At 44.4% G+C, this 14,031-nt stretch overlaps 1 protein-coding gene across 7 annotated transcripts in view; it reads right to left on the minus strand.

Annotated features, from left to right (window-relative positions):
* TRPM8 (transient receptor potential cation channel subfamily M member 8) overlaps positions 1–14,031 on the minus strand; it is a 136,779-nt gene that overhangs the window by 113,551 nt on the left and 9,197 nt on the right. The gene's annotated exons all lie outside the window — the stretch shown is intronic.

Here is a 14,031-nt window from a genome sequence, read left to right on the forward strand (position 1 = left end):
GAACAAATGCTTTCTTCATCTTTGAGCTCAACCAACCATATGACAGGGAGGAGACAGTGGAGCAGAGGCCAGTGAAGATAATTTGGACACCACAGTTGATCATATTGTGGAAAAATACAGAAATAGGTTTGACCAAGTACAGTGCAAGGAGTGGAATGTAAGGTATCCACCCAGTTGTAAGACAAGCATTACGTTGCCACATGGCTACTGGGCTGTGACTTCCTAGCATGTCTGATGAAGCCGGTTCATAGGGAAAGGCAATATCTTAACACCATATTTAATTAGTTGGAAAAGAGGGATGCAAAACTTTTGCCTGCCAAGGCGGGAGAGAAGCCTGCAGGGAACACTAAGAGACAGGCTGGCAAAGCACAGGGAGGAACTTGTTTGGCCTTGTGCTGCACCATATGCTCAGCCTCCCAGAATAACCCAAAATCAGCTGCTCCTTTTTAGCCAGTCGTGTTCCCTCAAGCCACATTTCAAATGTCACTCCCACCAGCTTTCCAAGAGGAACAGAGACACTCTCATGTAATTGCAGATCCCAGGCTTTGTACAGCAACCTAGCATTATGCAACTTTATATCTCACAGGCTGGATGCAATAAATCAAGCGCTTCAGTTATCACAAGATTCAATTTGGTAATTACACTAGATGCAGTTGGAAAGATTTGAGCCGATAGGATTGTGGTTTTCCACTCCACATATCACAGTCAGGAATGCAGAGGAAGCCTTTAGTGAATGCTCAGGACTGACAAATATTAGCATTTAGTTTGTGTTAAAAACTAAAACTAAACAAATAAATAAACAACTTCTATCTAAAAGATGCTCTTTTATATTCCTGAAATAACCTGATGCCCAAAAGTACGTTCAAGGTTCTCATGGTCCAAGACAGAACTGTACAAAATGCTCCCAATGCAAACCTGCTTCAGCTCCATGAACCTGCAATTGCTATACAAAGTAAACAGTTTACCTCGTCCCTGTTTGCTAATAGCACTTGATATGCAGCAGGGAAAACTGTGGCAGAGACAGTGTATAGACAGTGTACATGCTTTTAAAGAATTCCTTAGACAAAGGGAGAGCAGCAGATTGGAAGATGTACACGTTATCTGGCTGCAACCCTCTCCTGGAGCGCAGAGACGAGGAGGTAATCCCCTATAGCAGTTACCAAGCTATGAGGATGTGCCTCTCTTATTCCCAAGACATTCTGCATCTTGTTTACCACCACGACAAAAAACCCCCTCATCTGTCCTAACTGCCAGTCATGTATAGCAAATGTTGGCCACGACCTAGGGATTACTATGGGAAATACTCTTCCATTACTTGGTTAGAGGCCATTAAGTTCTATTTCCTGTAACATCAGCCAAAAAAGACTTCTGTTATTAGAGGTGATTGAAGCTGTTTCCTGGGAGAGGACATGAAAAGTCTGGTTTTGAAGTGGTTACAACATAAGGTATAAAAATAAATGTATTTTGCACAACTGCCAGGAATTCATAGTTAATGATCTATGGTTTAGCTGTGTTTTTCTGCAGATACACCTACAAGGGTACTTAGTAGATATTTTTATAGGACTAACAGGTACTAACAGAACTGAAATGGCAGTTTCTTACAGCTTTTGTCTAGAGAATATAGCTAGTTGAAGACTTCCTGATATGGCCAATTCAAAGCACGAACATCTGATGGACCAAGTCTTTCCTGCTCTTACCTGATATTTATTCCAGACAAACATACATCCATTCCAGAAACTGCTACGTAGTTAAGACTAAAATATCAGAAGCAGAATCATCCCAATTGGCAGAAAAGTAGAAAATCATAGAATCCCAGCCTGGTTTGTGTTGGAAGGGACCTTAAAGCTCCTCCAGTTCCAACCCCTGCCACGGGCAGGGACACCTTCCACCAGAGCAGGTTGCTCCAAGCCCCTGTGTCCAACCTGGCCTTGAACACTGCCAGGGATGGGGTAATTACACTGGATGATCTTTAAGCTCCCTTCCAACCCAAACCATTCTATGACTCTGTGAAACTAATCTGTAAATAACTTGTCCTACAAATACTTTTCAATCAAAGTTAAAAGTTAAAGCCTCCTTTTTGGGGGTTTGTGGGTTTTTTTCCATTGCAATTCCATCATATCTATCCTTAGCTTTACCCGCTAACTTACCTTAATTACTCTAAGGCCAAACAGGGTTTAAACTCCTAGAGTATGCGAAAGTAGTAGAACAGACTTGTCAGATACTGCCATAACATTCTGCATTCTGCACAGACACAGCAGGACAGCAGAAAAGAGACAAGTATCCTCCCAGCATCGCAGCCAGGACCGAGGCTCAGCCCGATGCCGGTGAGCTCACCCTCTGCCAAGGCAGCATACCTGCAGAGGCACTCCTCATCCAGCACATGGACACACCAGGTTACGTGCTGGCTTCCACAATCCTCATGTGTTCTGCTCTGCCTGCTTCATCCTACATGAAATGATATTTTCTCCAAGTCCATAAACTGAGTCTGCACCTCCTGCAGCTCCCCTGGGCTGTGATGCTGAGATTCATGAGTCGTAAGAAAGTAGCAGCATCTCTGATAATCAATCCTATTAAATAGAAGTATGACACCTGAATACATCTGCTTTTTAAGCTGTAATCAGTAACATCAAAGCCAACCAATGTTTCTAGTACGCCACTATTTCCATATGAAGATGGGCAGTATATGGTTTTTAACGAAGCCTCAAGAGAAAAGCTAAGCAACTCTGAGCACAAGCGAAGAGCAGCACTGCTATTTCACTGCTGCAACTCCTCATCCGTCACGCTGCTCCGCCACCTAAGAGCATTATGCTAGGCCATATCTAAAGTCATAAAATCCTTAATGGAATCATCCCAAAACACATTGTGCCTTCGGAGAGAAAGCCTTTTTCAGCCTAATCAGTTTGGTTTGCTTATTCTTAAATTTAAGTTTCCATAACCCATTTATATTATTTTTCCTTATATATTTGAATCGAGGTGCAAAATACCATGCCCGGAAGTTTGTAAAGCTCGTTGACTTCAAACATTAAGGAAACCTTATTATATAGGAACTAGATGAGCCTTGCTTTCCCCTAACCAATACTAGCATGAGGGGGAGTAGCTGTCTGTTATAGTTCAGTGCACTATTTACAGAGCTCGGAGAAGACATGAACAGTACAATATGCCTACTATGTAATATATTCTTAGACACCTTCTACTACCACTATGAGAATATTCCTGTCATGTATGTGCAGCATTTAATACTGACAGTTTCTCTTAGCCTGACCTAAAAACCAGCATATGAAGCTGAATATTAAGGGGAGTGGGTGTGAAATAGTAACATAAAATATAGGCTGAGATAACTCACAGAATTCATTGTGCTTTGGCATAATGGCGTTTCCCTTTCCCCACATCAGCTCTACACTCATCAGTCAGGGTGGGAGACCGCAAATTTGGAAGAAAGGCTCTTCCAGTGTGAGGGTCACATATGCCTGATGAGATAAAGATACTAAGTGACTTATCTCTGCCTCAAGCCTCTGATATGATGGCTAAAGCTTAGTGATTGCCACAGTGCTCGGAGCAGTATGGGGATACTGCCTTTTAAAAATGGAATGCACCCGGAAGAAACCAGACAGCAACAGACCCAGAGAACTGTGATGCATTTGACTTCCTACATTTGAACTATCATTACCAAAACTATGTAGTAGTTTCAATTATTTATCAGTTTCTATCATTTATCAGAGACAAGAATCTGGCCGGTTGTGCCAAAGCTCATTTCAGACTTCTTCTGAAGCATTTTTTGCTTTTATTTTCCACATTTTCTGGCCTTTTAGTCATTTAATTTCTCAGAAAGCAGCCTGCATCTTTACTGATGATGTAAAAAGTCAGTGGTTGTATTTGCTGGGATAGCATAGGTCAAGCTTCTCATGTGCCTATGGAAATGAAAGCCCCACTGAGAATAGAGGTTAAATCCTCATGACAGCCATATGTTTGTGGGAAATGAATTAGAAGCATTTGAAGAGTGGTGAAAGGGGTTTCACAGGCAGGGTTGTCGACTGTGATGGTCCCATTCAGAGAGGAGTCACTCTCAGACAATTAAAAGGACAATACATGGATTTCAGGGGAAACAGCTGGAAAAGACAGAATTTTGTGCCTCGATTCCCAACTCTACCAAAACTCATTCCAAAAAGAGTCTTTTTACTGCAGGCAAAAAGCAATGGGTATTGCCAGAATCCAGCAGAAAGAGGCAATGCAGTTGGCCCGACTGGCGCATCCATGTGGCTAACAGATGTGCTCTTGAAACACAGTCATTTCTCTGAAGGTTTCAAGTGCTTGAATGCACCCTCAGTAGTTTTACTTGCTAATCCATCTTAAGAAGGGAAGGAAACTATGTGGTTACGAGGCAGGCCCGCCAGCCACATTTAAGCTACACTGACTACCACCATAGCATTCCACACAGTAGATTAAACCCCCCGCTCACATCTCTCAAGTCTTTATGAAGATAAAGCTGTTTCCTGACTCCCAAGAGTAAACATTCCTTCACTTAATATGAGTAAATTCCTGGCTCCCATTGAAACCAGGGCAGACTTACTTGGGATGTTCTCTATCCATCGATTATTTAGAAATGAACTTCTGGGGTTCCCCCAGCCAAGAAGGTCTCTCCTGCCAAAGAGGCACAGCTCCCATACAAGTCAGCTCTTCCAGCTGGTATTAACAGTTCAGGGAACACAACAGCAGTCAAAGCTCAAGATAAAACGCAAACTAGGCACCCTAAAGAGAATGGAAGCGAACAACAGGGTCAGAAGCTGAAGGAATGTATGGCATCTCACATAAAAGATACTTAGTGTTGGGCTTATGTAAGGAAATGGGTAGAAAATGTAAATGGAAACATATACAGACTACACTGGAGCACTAGAGAGTGTTGGCTGCAGAAAGGACTACATGACAAGCTTTTCAGCTCACCATGTCACCCCATTCAGGTCACACTGCCATGTTCCTACACTTGTATTGCACTATCCTAACATGTAAAGTTAAACTCAGGGTACTAAAGTACGAGTTTTCTTTTTCTGTAAGGATAGCAGAGTGGGTTTGCTTGAACAGTGAAACCAGATTTCGAGTATAGCATAAAAGCTGATCAGCAAATTGTTTCCAGCACACAGTACCCAGTTCTGTCTTCCAATTTGATGCTTCAATAAGCCATAACTGGTGCTCCCTCCGTACCAAACCTGGGTGCTGTCATTATTTATGCTACGAAATATGTAGAAGTTTGTGCTTTACTGTTTCCCTACATAGATGATCTACCCAAGGTGGAAATCATCCAGTGCCAATCAGCTCTCTAATGTTTAAGATGCAATAATGCAGCACATCTAAGTTCTCCTCAGGGCACACGCACAGAATAGCCTGGGGCTTGTGGGAGCATCTTTGGTGTACCTGCATTAGGCCATGGACCAGTTTCAGCTGGTACACCCCAAGGCTGGGTAACAAACCACTACCAGAGCACACTGAGATTTTGTTTATGAACTCTGTGGGGGGAACAATCCCAGCTACATCAAAGGAATGTCATACCCAGGTTTCTATCTGCCACACTGCAGGTCATGCCCCACATTAGGAATTACGCTGCGGTTCCATTGTGCACTCGGTGGCAGAAGGCTTCTTAGGAAGTGCTGGATGGCAAGTCCTCTGTAAGAGCTATCATTAGGAACCATTATCAGCTTTCCTTCCCTCTTTGTGAACAGCTTTTTAAGATTCTGCTTGATAGAAGCAGTTAATCATACACTGTATGAATTTCCATAGGCCTGATGTGAGCAACTGCTCTGGGCCACAGCCCAGATATCCATCATATGTCTAGAGCGCCATTGCCTCCTGCTCCATCATATCGTGTCAAATGCCACTGTCGAGCCCAAACACAACCCTGTCACGCAAAGCAGCATGGACTACCCTGGGGTTTTGTCCTGGGAAGGCTTTCCTGGCAATCACCTTTTGAATTTCACATACTCCAGTCATGGCTTGGTGCAGTCTGTCAGAGGCAGAAAGTGAGACTTGACTAGGATTGCTGCCTTCACTAGCTGCAGCAGGGCATCAAAGCAACAGACACAAGGAGCAGAGAAACATATTGGTGGAGTCTGGTGTTTGCTCTCACACCTAAAAAACACTTCTTCATGCACCAGATTGGAGAAGATTGACATCAACAGCAGAGCTGGGAGGGAGAAGGGTGAGCCAGTAAGTTGCACAGCTAGGAGAATATACCCACGTTTCTCTATGCTCTCATTTCAAATGTCGTATGTGTATACCTTCATCTTGAGAAGCACAATTTTTCTCAACTGTCCTTCTGTTTTGCTTCTCAGTTTCAAGTCCAAGAACACTTACGTTACTACAGGGAGATCTGGACCTACAGCTGTCATTCAGACCAAGCTGCTCAAGCATTTCACTGCTGTTATACAATTTGCACAACCTCAGCCACCTCTACATTTTGTTCATCAGCTTTGAAACATAATCTTTTTACTTTTTCAAGTGATACAACCTCGAAAAACCTTCAGGTCTGTTGGCTATAGGATCAGTAACTCCCAGACCATCGGGGCAGACTGCACCCATGATAAAGGATGAAGTGTTAAAACATCTTGCAATCGGTGTCTTGAAAAACTAACCTGGCATTTGCCTAGCTGTCTAGACAGTAATCCTCCATCTCCCTTTTGCATTTAGCCTTCCTATGCAAGCTAATAATGGCCAAGGTGCTGGATAAATTCTATTACTGTGCTACTTTCTCACTTTGTGGGTTCAACTTTCAGAACTGTGAGCATAATGAGCCCTCTAATATCACTAGAGTACAGTTAAAGCTACTTAGAAGGTGCACGAAGGGCTCGGTGGCTCAATCTGCTCTGTCTATCAGAGACAGTGTGGTGACAGGGACATGCAACTAGATCTATCAATTACTGATTAGGTTTCTGCTCACTGAATATATTGCTCATCTAGAAATCACTTCAAGCTTCAGCTGGAGCATGGAGGAGTTCCAGCACCTTACAAGCAAAGCTAACTTGATTAATTCCTAGGCAAACTTCAGCACACATTCTGCAGCATTCTCACATTCATGCTGATCTCCTGCAAGGCTCTGTTACTACATTAGCATACTTTCTGTCAGAGCGAGGGGTGGCTGATCGCATTTAAGAACATCACTTTGCTGCATTCATTTACCCAGCTCAGTCATAATTATTCAGCTGTCCCAGGCAAGAAGAACAAGGTGATTAGGAACCACAGGCCCAGTTCTTAAAGAGATTTGAGAAAAAGCAATTATGTTTCTTGAAGGACATCACCTAATCAGAAGGACACCACCTAAACAGGGGTTTGGAGCAGCTCTGCTCTGAAGACAGGCTGAGAGAGCTGGGCTGGTTCAGAAGGCTCCAGAGAGACCTCGTAACAGTCTTCCAATACCTAAAGGGAGCCTACAAGAAAGCTGGAGAGGGATTTTTTTAGTGGCAGGACAAGGGGAATGGCTTTAAGCTGAAAAAGAGGAGATTTAGATGAGATCTGAGGCAGAAGTTCTTCCCTGTGGATGGGGCTTGGAGCAACCTGCTCTAGTGGAAGGTGTCCCTGCCCGTGGCAGGGGTTGGAACTGGAGGAGCTTTAAGGACCCTTCCAACCCAAACCAGTCTGGGATTCTATGAACTTTCTATGATTCTAATTCAACTCCTTTAGAGATCTTCATGCACAGCACACTGTTTCCTCAGGGGCCTTTTTTTTAGAAGCAGGTTATTCAGCTGAGGCATGCTCTTAGGGAGGCAGTAAGAGCTGATTACTGCTTCTCATCAGAGTTTGCTGTGGATAGCGTTAGACCTGTACTGAGCCTGCTGCCTTCTTCTTGGTATCAGGCAGTCTCATTAAAAGAGATGCACTGTTTGGTTAAGCACAGAAGCCACCCATCACTTTCCACATTCAGAGCAGTGCTGCTTAGATAAGGAGCAAGTTTGGGTATCTTCTAGGAGCAACTCCATAATCTAAACAGTGGGATCCAGGCAGGTGCTCCCTGAAGCTGCAGTGGCCCATGGCATGGTAAAGAATGCAGTCAGCTACTGGCCTTGTGGTACAGGGGAATCCTTGGGGTTTAGGACCAAACGAAAAGGATCACATTAAACCACATTTAGAGAGACATGATAAGGTGTGGCAGCTTTACACAAACTGGCTATCCGTTTGGAAAGGCACCTGTAATAGATTAAAGCAGCAAGAAGCATCACATCTCTGGAAGCATTCACCAGAGGACAGATTTTTCACTACAAATACTAGGCCACCCAGCAAATGGGAAGGATGAATCACACTGACCTCCTGCCCAGCACATGAAACATGTTCAGTCAGAGACTGAAAGCTCATTTCTTTCATCCATTCACTCCTCCAGCTGACAGAGTCAGTCAAATGTCACTGTCTGCTTCATCAGACAGCATGAGTTTATCAGAGACCAAGTGCGGGTGGTTTAGATGGTGGTTACTTTTCTCTTGGGATGTGGTTAAAAGTTCTGCTTTCAGAAAATCAATACATGCTCCTAACTAGCGACAGCAAGCTGCATGTTGCCAAGTTTTAAACAGGCATGGCTCTCCATTTCCTTGACCGACCCAACTTAATCAGCATCCAGCCTAAGACTGAGAAACAAGCTTTGTCTTATCACCCCTTGGAAATGCTCAGCAGTATCTCACTGCAACACTCAGCACCTTGCCAGGTCACAGGCAAGGTTAGTTCAGTCTCACAGTCTAACAAGCTACTTTGGTGCATCCAACAGGAGCTGCCTAGCTAAGAACACAGAGAGAATCCCATCAGGAGTCCCCTAGCCATGGCCAGCTCCAGCTCAGATGATACAGTTTTCTGCAGTTAGTAACTTACTTCAAAAGTCCCAACTTAAAAAAACAGAATCAGATCTATAACTTGTAAGCTCTTTCCATTCCTGCCATTAGATACCACATGCAGTATTCAAATGCTCCATGTCCTATGAATTTATGCAAAGCAACACAATGTTCTATCCAATTCCCGTTTTGTGCTTGGTTGCCACAGAGCTCGTGTTTCCATAGAACTAACCAAAAGCTCGTTTCAAAATGCCAAATCATCTGAAGACAGCTCATTAAGAGCAGGTAAACACAGGAGGTGACCACACTGAATTGCTTCTGCTGGTTTCCTGCCCAGGCAGCTCGGCTGCAGCCTTAGTGGTTCAACTGTTCAACCTCAGTCCTCACTTCCCTGGCCTCAAACAAGTGATTTTGAGCAAGCTCAAAAAAATGAGCTGAGGGAATTGGGGCTGTTGAGCCTGGAGAAGAGAAGCTGCTGGAGACCTCAGAGCAGCTTCCAGTGTCTGAAGGGGGCTACAAGGATGCTGGAGAGGGACCTTCATCCTGGACTGGAGTGATAGGACAAGGGGTGATGGGTTCAGACTGAAACAGGGAAAGTTCAGGTTAGATCTAAGGCAGAAGTTCTTCCCTGTGAGGGTGCTGAGGCGCTGGCACAGGGTGCCCAGAGAAGCTGTGGCTGCCCCATCCCTGGCAGTGTTCAAGGCCAGGTTGGACACAGGGGCTTGGAGCAACCTGCTCTAGTGGAAGGTGTCCCTGCCCATGGCAGGGGTTGGAACTGGATGAGCTTAAGGTCCTTTCCAAACCAAACTATTCCATGATTCTATGAAATAATATGGTGACAAACTTCACTGATATCAGTAAGCACTTTGCTGAAAACTGAAAATTAACCATGCGAGCTTCTTGGTTTACATGTGCCATAAAGCTTCCACAGGGAAGAGCATCAAGCCAGATGTGAAAAACAGGCTAATCTTTGCCATGGAATGGGGTTTTGCCAGTGCTGTCCTGCCAGGCTCTTACCAGGGGACATCAAGTAGTCCAAAAGGCCAGACACGTTTGTCGCAATGAGGCCCAGTGAAAGTCACCAGCATCAAACACAGCCCTGTGGTCACCGGGAAGGTCCGTAGTGATAAGACAGGTCCAAGGTCAAGCAAGAAAGTCGATAAATACATTGGGGTCAAGATCACCAGGGCCAGGCTTGGGTTTTGGCACAGGTATGGCTGAGCTGGACACCAGCACTCTACCAGTGGAGCTCAGGATGCGAATGAAGGTCCTGGACTGAGCTTGAATGGACTCCTGGGTCCATTGCCAGGCATGTGGGGGAGAAGGCCCTAGATTAGGCTGCTCAAAACCACTGAGGATGATCAGTATCCTCTGGGCCTTGACAGCTCTACCACAAGGCATTACTAAGATTAAAAGGATACTGATTATGAATAGCCTAAGTTCATATCTCATCAGCCAGTTCACTAGTGCCAACACGAACCAACTGCACCTCGTCATTTCTGCCCCCAAAATGTGCTTTCTCCAGTGGCTTTGCAGGAAATACACAACTGCATTTCCTGCAGTAGAGCTGCCAGTGCTAAGCAGATGGGTTAAACCAACAAGAACCTTCACTAAGTTTAGGCTGTGTTTAGAGAAAGCTTGCTCAGGCAAAGTTTCAGTAGTCTCCAAATCCATTGTTTTCAGGCTTAAATTTGTGTTCTCATAACAGACCTTCTTGCAAGAAGATCTACCTATAAGGAAGCACCTAAGGACTTGGAACTCTTAAATAGCTTCTCCAGTTATTTTGTTTCCTTTTTTATCTTCGCAAGGATATTGCACACTAGATACCTGCAAGCAGTTTCCATGAGACAAGAGAAACTGTTTGTCCCAGAGCAAGGGCTCATGTCAAGTACGGGGATGTTTTCTTTCTTTCAGTTCAGAGCGTTGAAGTCTAAAGTCTAACTCACAGAGATAAGGATTTGCTTGCCAGAGTTCATCATTAGCTTGTCTAGAGCTGAGCCAGGCAGCTTTTAACACATGTTCATGGTTTATTCCAATCAGACAAATGCTGAAGTGAGTATCACCAGCAGGACCCTTCAGAAGGCAGCCTGCTGCCTAGACATTAGTATGCTGGGACTGATCATATCAACTGACATATCAACTCCAGTGTCTTCTTACTTCAAAAAGCAGATTGAAGGGGTGGAAAGAGGCTGGCAAGACACAAAACCTGCTCATCCATCATATGCATTATGCCAAATCATTATGAATTTTCAGATAAATAATGAAGTCTGAGATTTATGAGAAACTCATAATTCTCTTTCATCTTATTGCATCATGGATAAAAGCAGAACTAAAAGATGACCATGACTTCAACAATAGCATTAGTCACAAAACCCCTACAATATCTCTGTTAACCTCAGCTGCCAGATGACCAGTAACCTCTTCTTGAAGAATTAACCTTTTGAGGCTAAAAAGTCCTGCTCAACCATGTGCATAATGATTTATTCCCCACCTTGCACTTCTCTGGCACCTTCTTTTATATTATACACATTATGAAACCCAATTTGGCCATTGCTGTGATGATTTTCTTTGCAACAATGCCCTGTTTCTATTGCTGTTACACAGCTACTTCAAAGCAGCTGAGAGAAGCTTAGAGCACTTTCAGCATCTTTACAGTTCAGCTTCTTTTTCAGGTGATGCTGATTTATAACACCCATGTGCCATACAAATTGAATACTGAGCCCATTGTACATACCCAAGCAAGCATTTGATTAACTGCTTCCAGATAACCTGTCCCAGAAGACTGAGGTGAGAGGATGCAAGTCTGTCGGTAGCCCCCACTTGGAAAAGACCCCAAGTTTGTTTCATTCCTCACATTGCCCACCCCCTTGCTACATGTTTCAATATAGATGGGGTATGACTAATGACATTTAACCTGACTATCCCTGCAACCTCTACAATTCAGCAACAAGACAGATGCACTTCTATCCAACACCTTGAATTTGTCTCTTTATTATATTTTGAAACACTTCATAAGTAGTTTTGGATTGCTTTTTTTACACAGAAAAAAACCTGCTGTCAGCCAACAGTCTAACACAAGAAGACAACTCACCTTCCAAAGGCAAATGCAAGCCCAGTGCCACCGGCCACAACAAGCCAAACTCCTTTCCTGGTGCCGTCGTGCGCCAGGTGATCCATCAGGTGTGTGATGCACTAGAAGATTGATAACCACGGGAATGCTGGAAGTTCATGTATGCCACGTTTTGTCCTTACCGGCCCCAAACTGACCCATCTATTACATAGCTTTCATGTCTGTTTTGCTCTGAACGCTTCCCAAAAACATCTAAACACTGAACCATTTCAAATGTATCTCCAGAGCAGGAACAGGGTTTCAACCAGAAGGTGGTCATTACACAGCCCCTGGAGTCTCCTGCAGGAACAGAGTGTTACTGAGCGCCTCTTACTGGTCCTGTTACAAAGAAAGCTATTAGACAAATGGGATCAATTCTTGTATTCCACTGCCTCATGTCCCACTAAATACTACACTTGAAGTTGATTCTGGTTTTGCTTCTAACATCAGAGGCAGCGGTGATTGTCCCTACCACTATGCAATAAAAAATCCCTTTGGAAGGTTTCTGTGCAGGCTGTTCAGAGCACCCAGCAACTCTATGACACTTTGTTTTGGTTACTGGGACAGGGGAAGCTCCAAGTCACCCTCAGATGCTCACTCTTGCCACAGTAAATGAATTGACTGTTACAGAGGGAGATTTTTCTGGGAAGTGACTCTTCACTTCCTTGTATTTCTTTGCATGCTGTAATGCTGGTTTGGTTATGAAGTTGCTTCACTTTACTCTGTCCTTCCCAGTTGTTTCCCCACTTAGAGGCACACTTCCTCTTAGTATTATTTTCACAAGATTTAAGATGCAGAGTTACCACATGGTGCTTTCTGCTTGAGATTAGGCCCTCAAGAAAGAACAGGCTCCTGTGAGCACTGTAACATTCAATGGATCCCAGCCACAACCCTAGAGAAAAGACTTAGGTCCTTCACTCTAACAGCCGATTTACTCCAAGAATGCAGAACTGGCGTGCAGTTGTAATCACTACTGAAGCTGTGATCTTCAGTTTTCCTATCCACTAGCAGACCTTGATACCTCAGAGTGACCCTTGGTGACTAACCCAGCGCCTAGAGCAGTAACCCAAACCCAGTGTCAGTATTTGCAGAACAGTGTCAGGCACCCACTCCAGCTAGAACTCTGACCCCTGCCCCCAAAGGTGGGGTCTCAGTCCACCAAATCAACTCTTTCCATCTACAGATGTTATTCAGATTGGCATCAGACAACCAAATCTGCAGGCAGGACTGGTACATCCTTGGAGTGCAGTCTTAACTGAACCTGCAAGTTGATTTATTTATTACCTGGAGAAGAGAAGGCTCCTTAAGGGGAGACCTTAGGGCAGCTCCAGTGCCTAAAGGGGCTCCAGGAAACCTGGAGAGGGGCTTTGGACAGGGGCCTGTAGGGACAGGACAAGGGGAATGGCTTGAACCTGCCAGAGGGGAGATTGAGATTAGACATTAAGAAGAAGCTCTTCCCTGTGAGGGTGCTGAGGCGCTGGCACAGGGTGCCCAGAGAAGCTGTGGCTGCCCCATCCCTGGCAGTGTTCGAGGCCAGGTTGGACACAGGGGCTTGGAGCAACCTGCTCTAGTGGAAGGTGTCCCTGCCCGTGGCAGGGGGTTGGAACTGGATGAGCTTTAAGCTCCCTTCCAACCCAAACCATTCTATGATTTAGACATGAGAGCCATGAAGCAAAGTTCTTGATATATGCAGTTTAGCTTGGCATTGCTAACGAGCATCCTGAAGCCCTTGCTTGAGATTTTACCTCTGTTAATTCCAACAGACCTTGACTTACACCTACAGGATTTAGACTATTCCTAAGAAAGAGTAGCATATCTGTCCTTTTGAGCACGATACTTCTAACAAAAGCATTAGCTTCCAATTAAACCTATTTCCCTTAAAGAACAAGGTATAGAGCTGAAATTAGCTTTTGAGACTTCAGCCAAGCATTTCATGGTAGATAATGTTCACCATCCACATTTCATGTTCTGCAAGGCAACAGCAATTTCAGGTCTACATAGCATGCATAGCTCCAGCAGATGTGCACGTGTTTGTCAGCTGTATGAGGAATGAGTTTTCTACCCCATTTATTCCATCCCCGGGCTAAGAAACAGAACCACTGCTGCAACAGTTTATCTCAGCTT

This window comes from Strigops habroptila, chromosome 5 (assembly GCF_004027225.2).
Source record: "Strigops habroptila isolate Jane chromosome 5, bStrHab1.2.pri, whole genome shotgun sequence".
NCBI lineage: Eukaryota > Metazoa > Chordata > Aves > Psittaciformes > Psittacidae > Strigops > Strigops habroptila.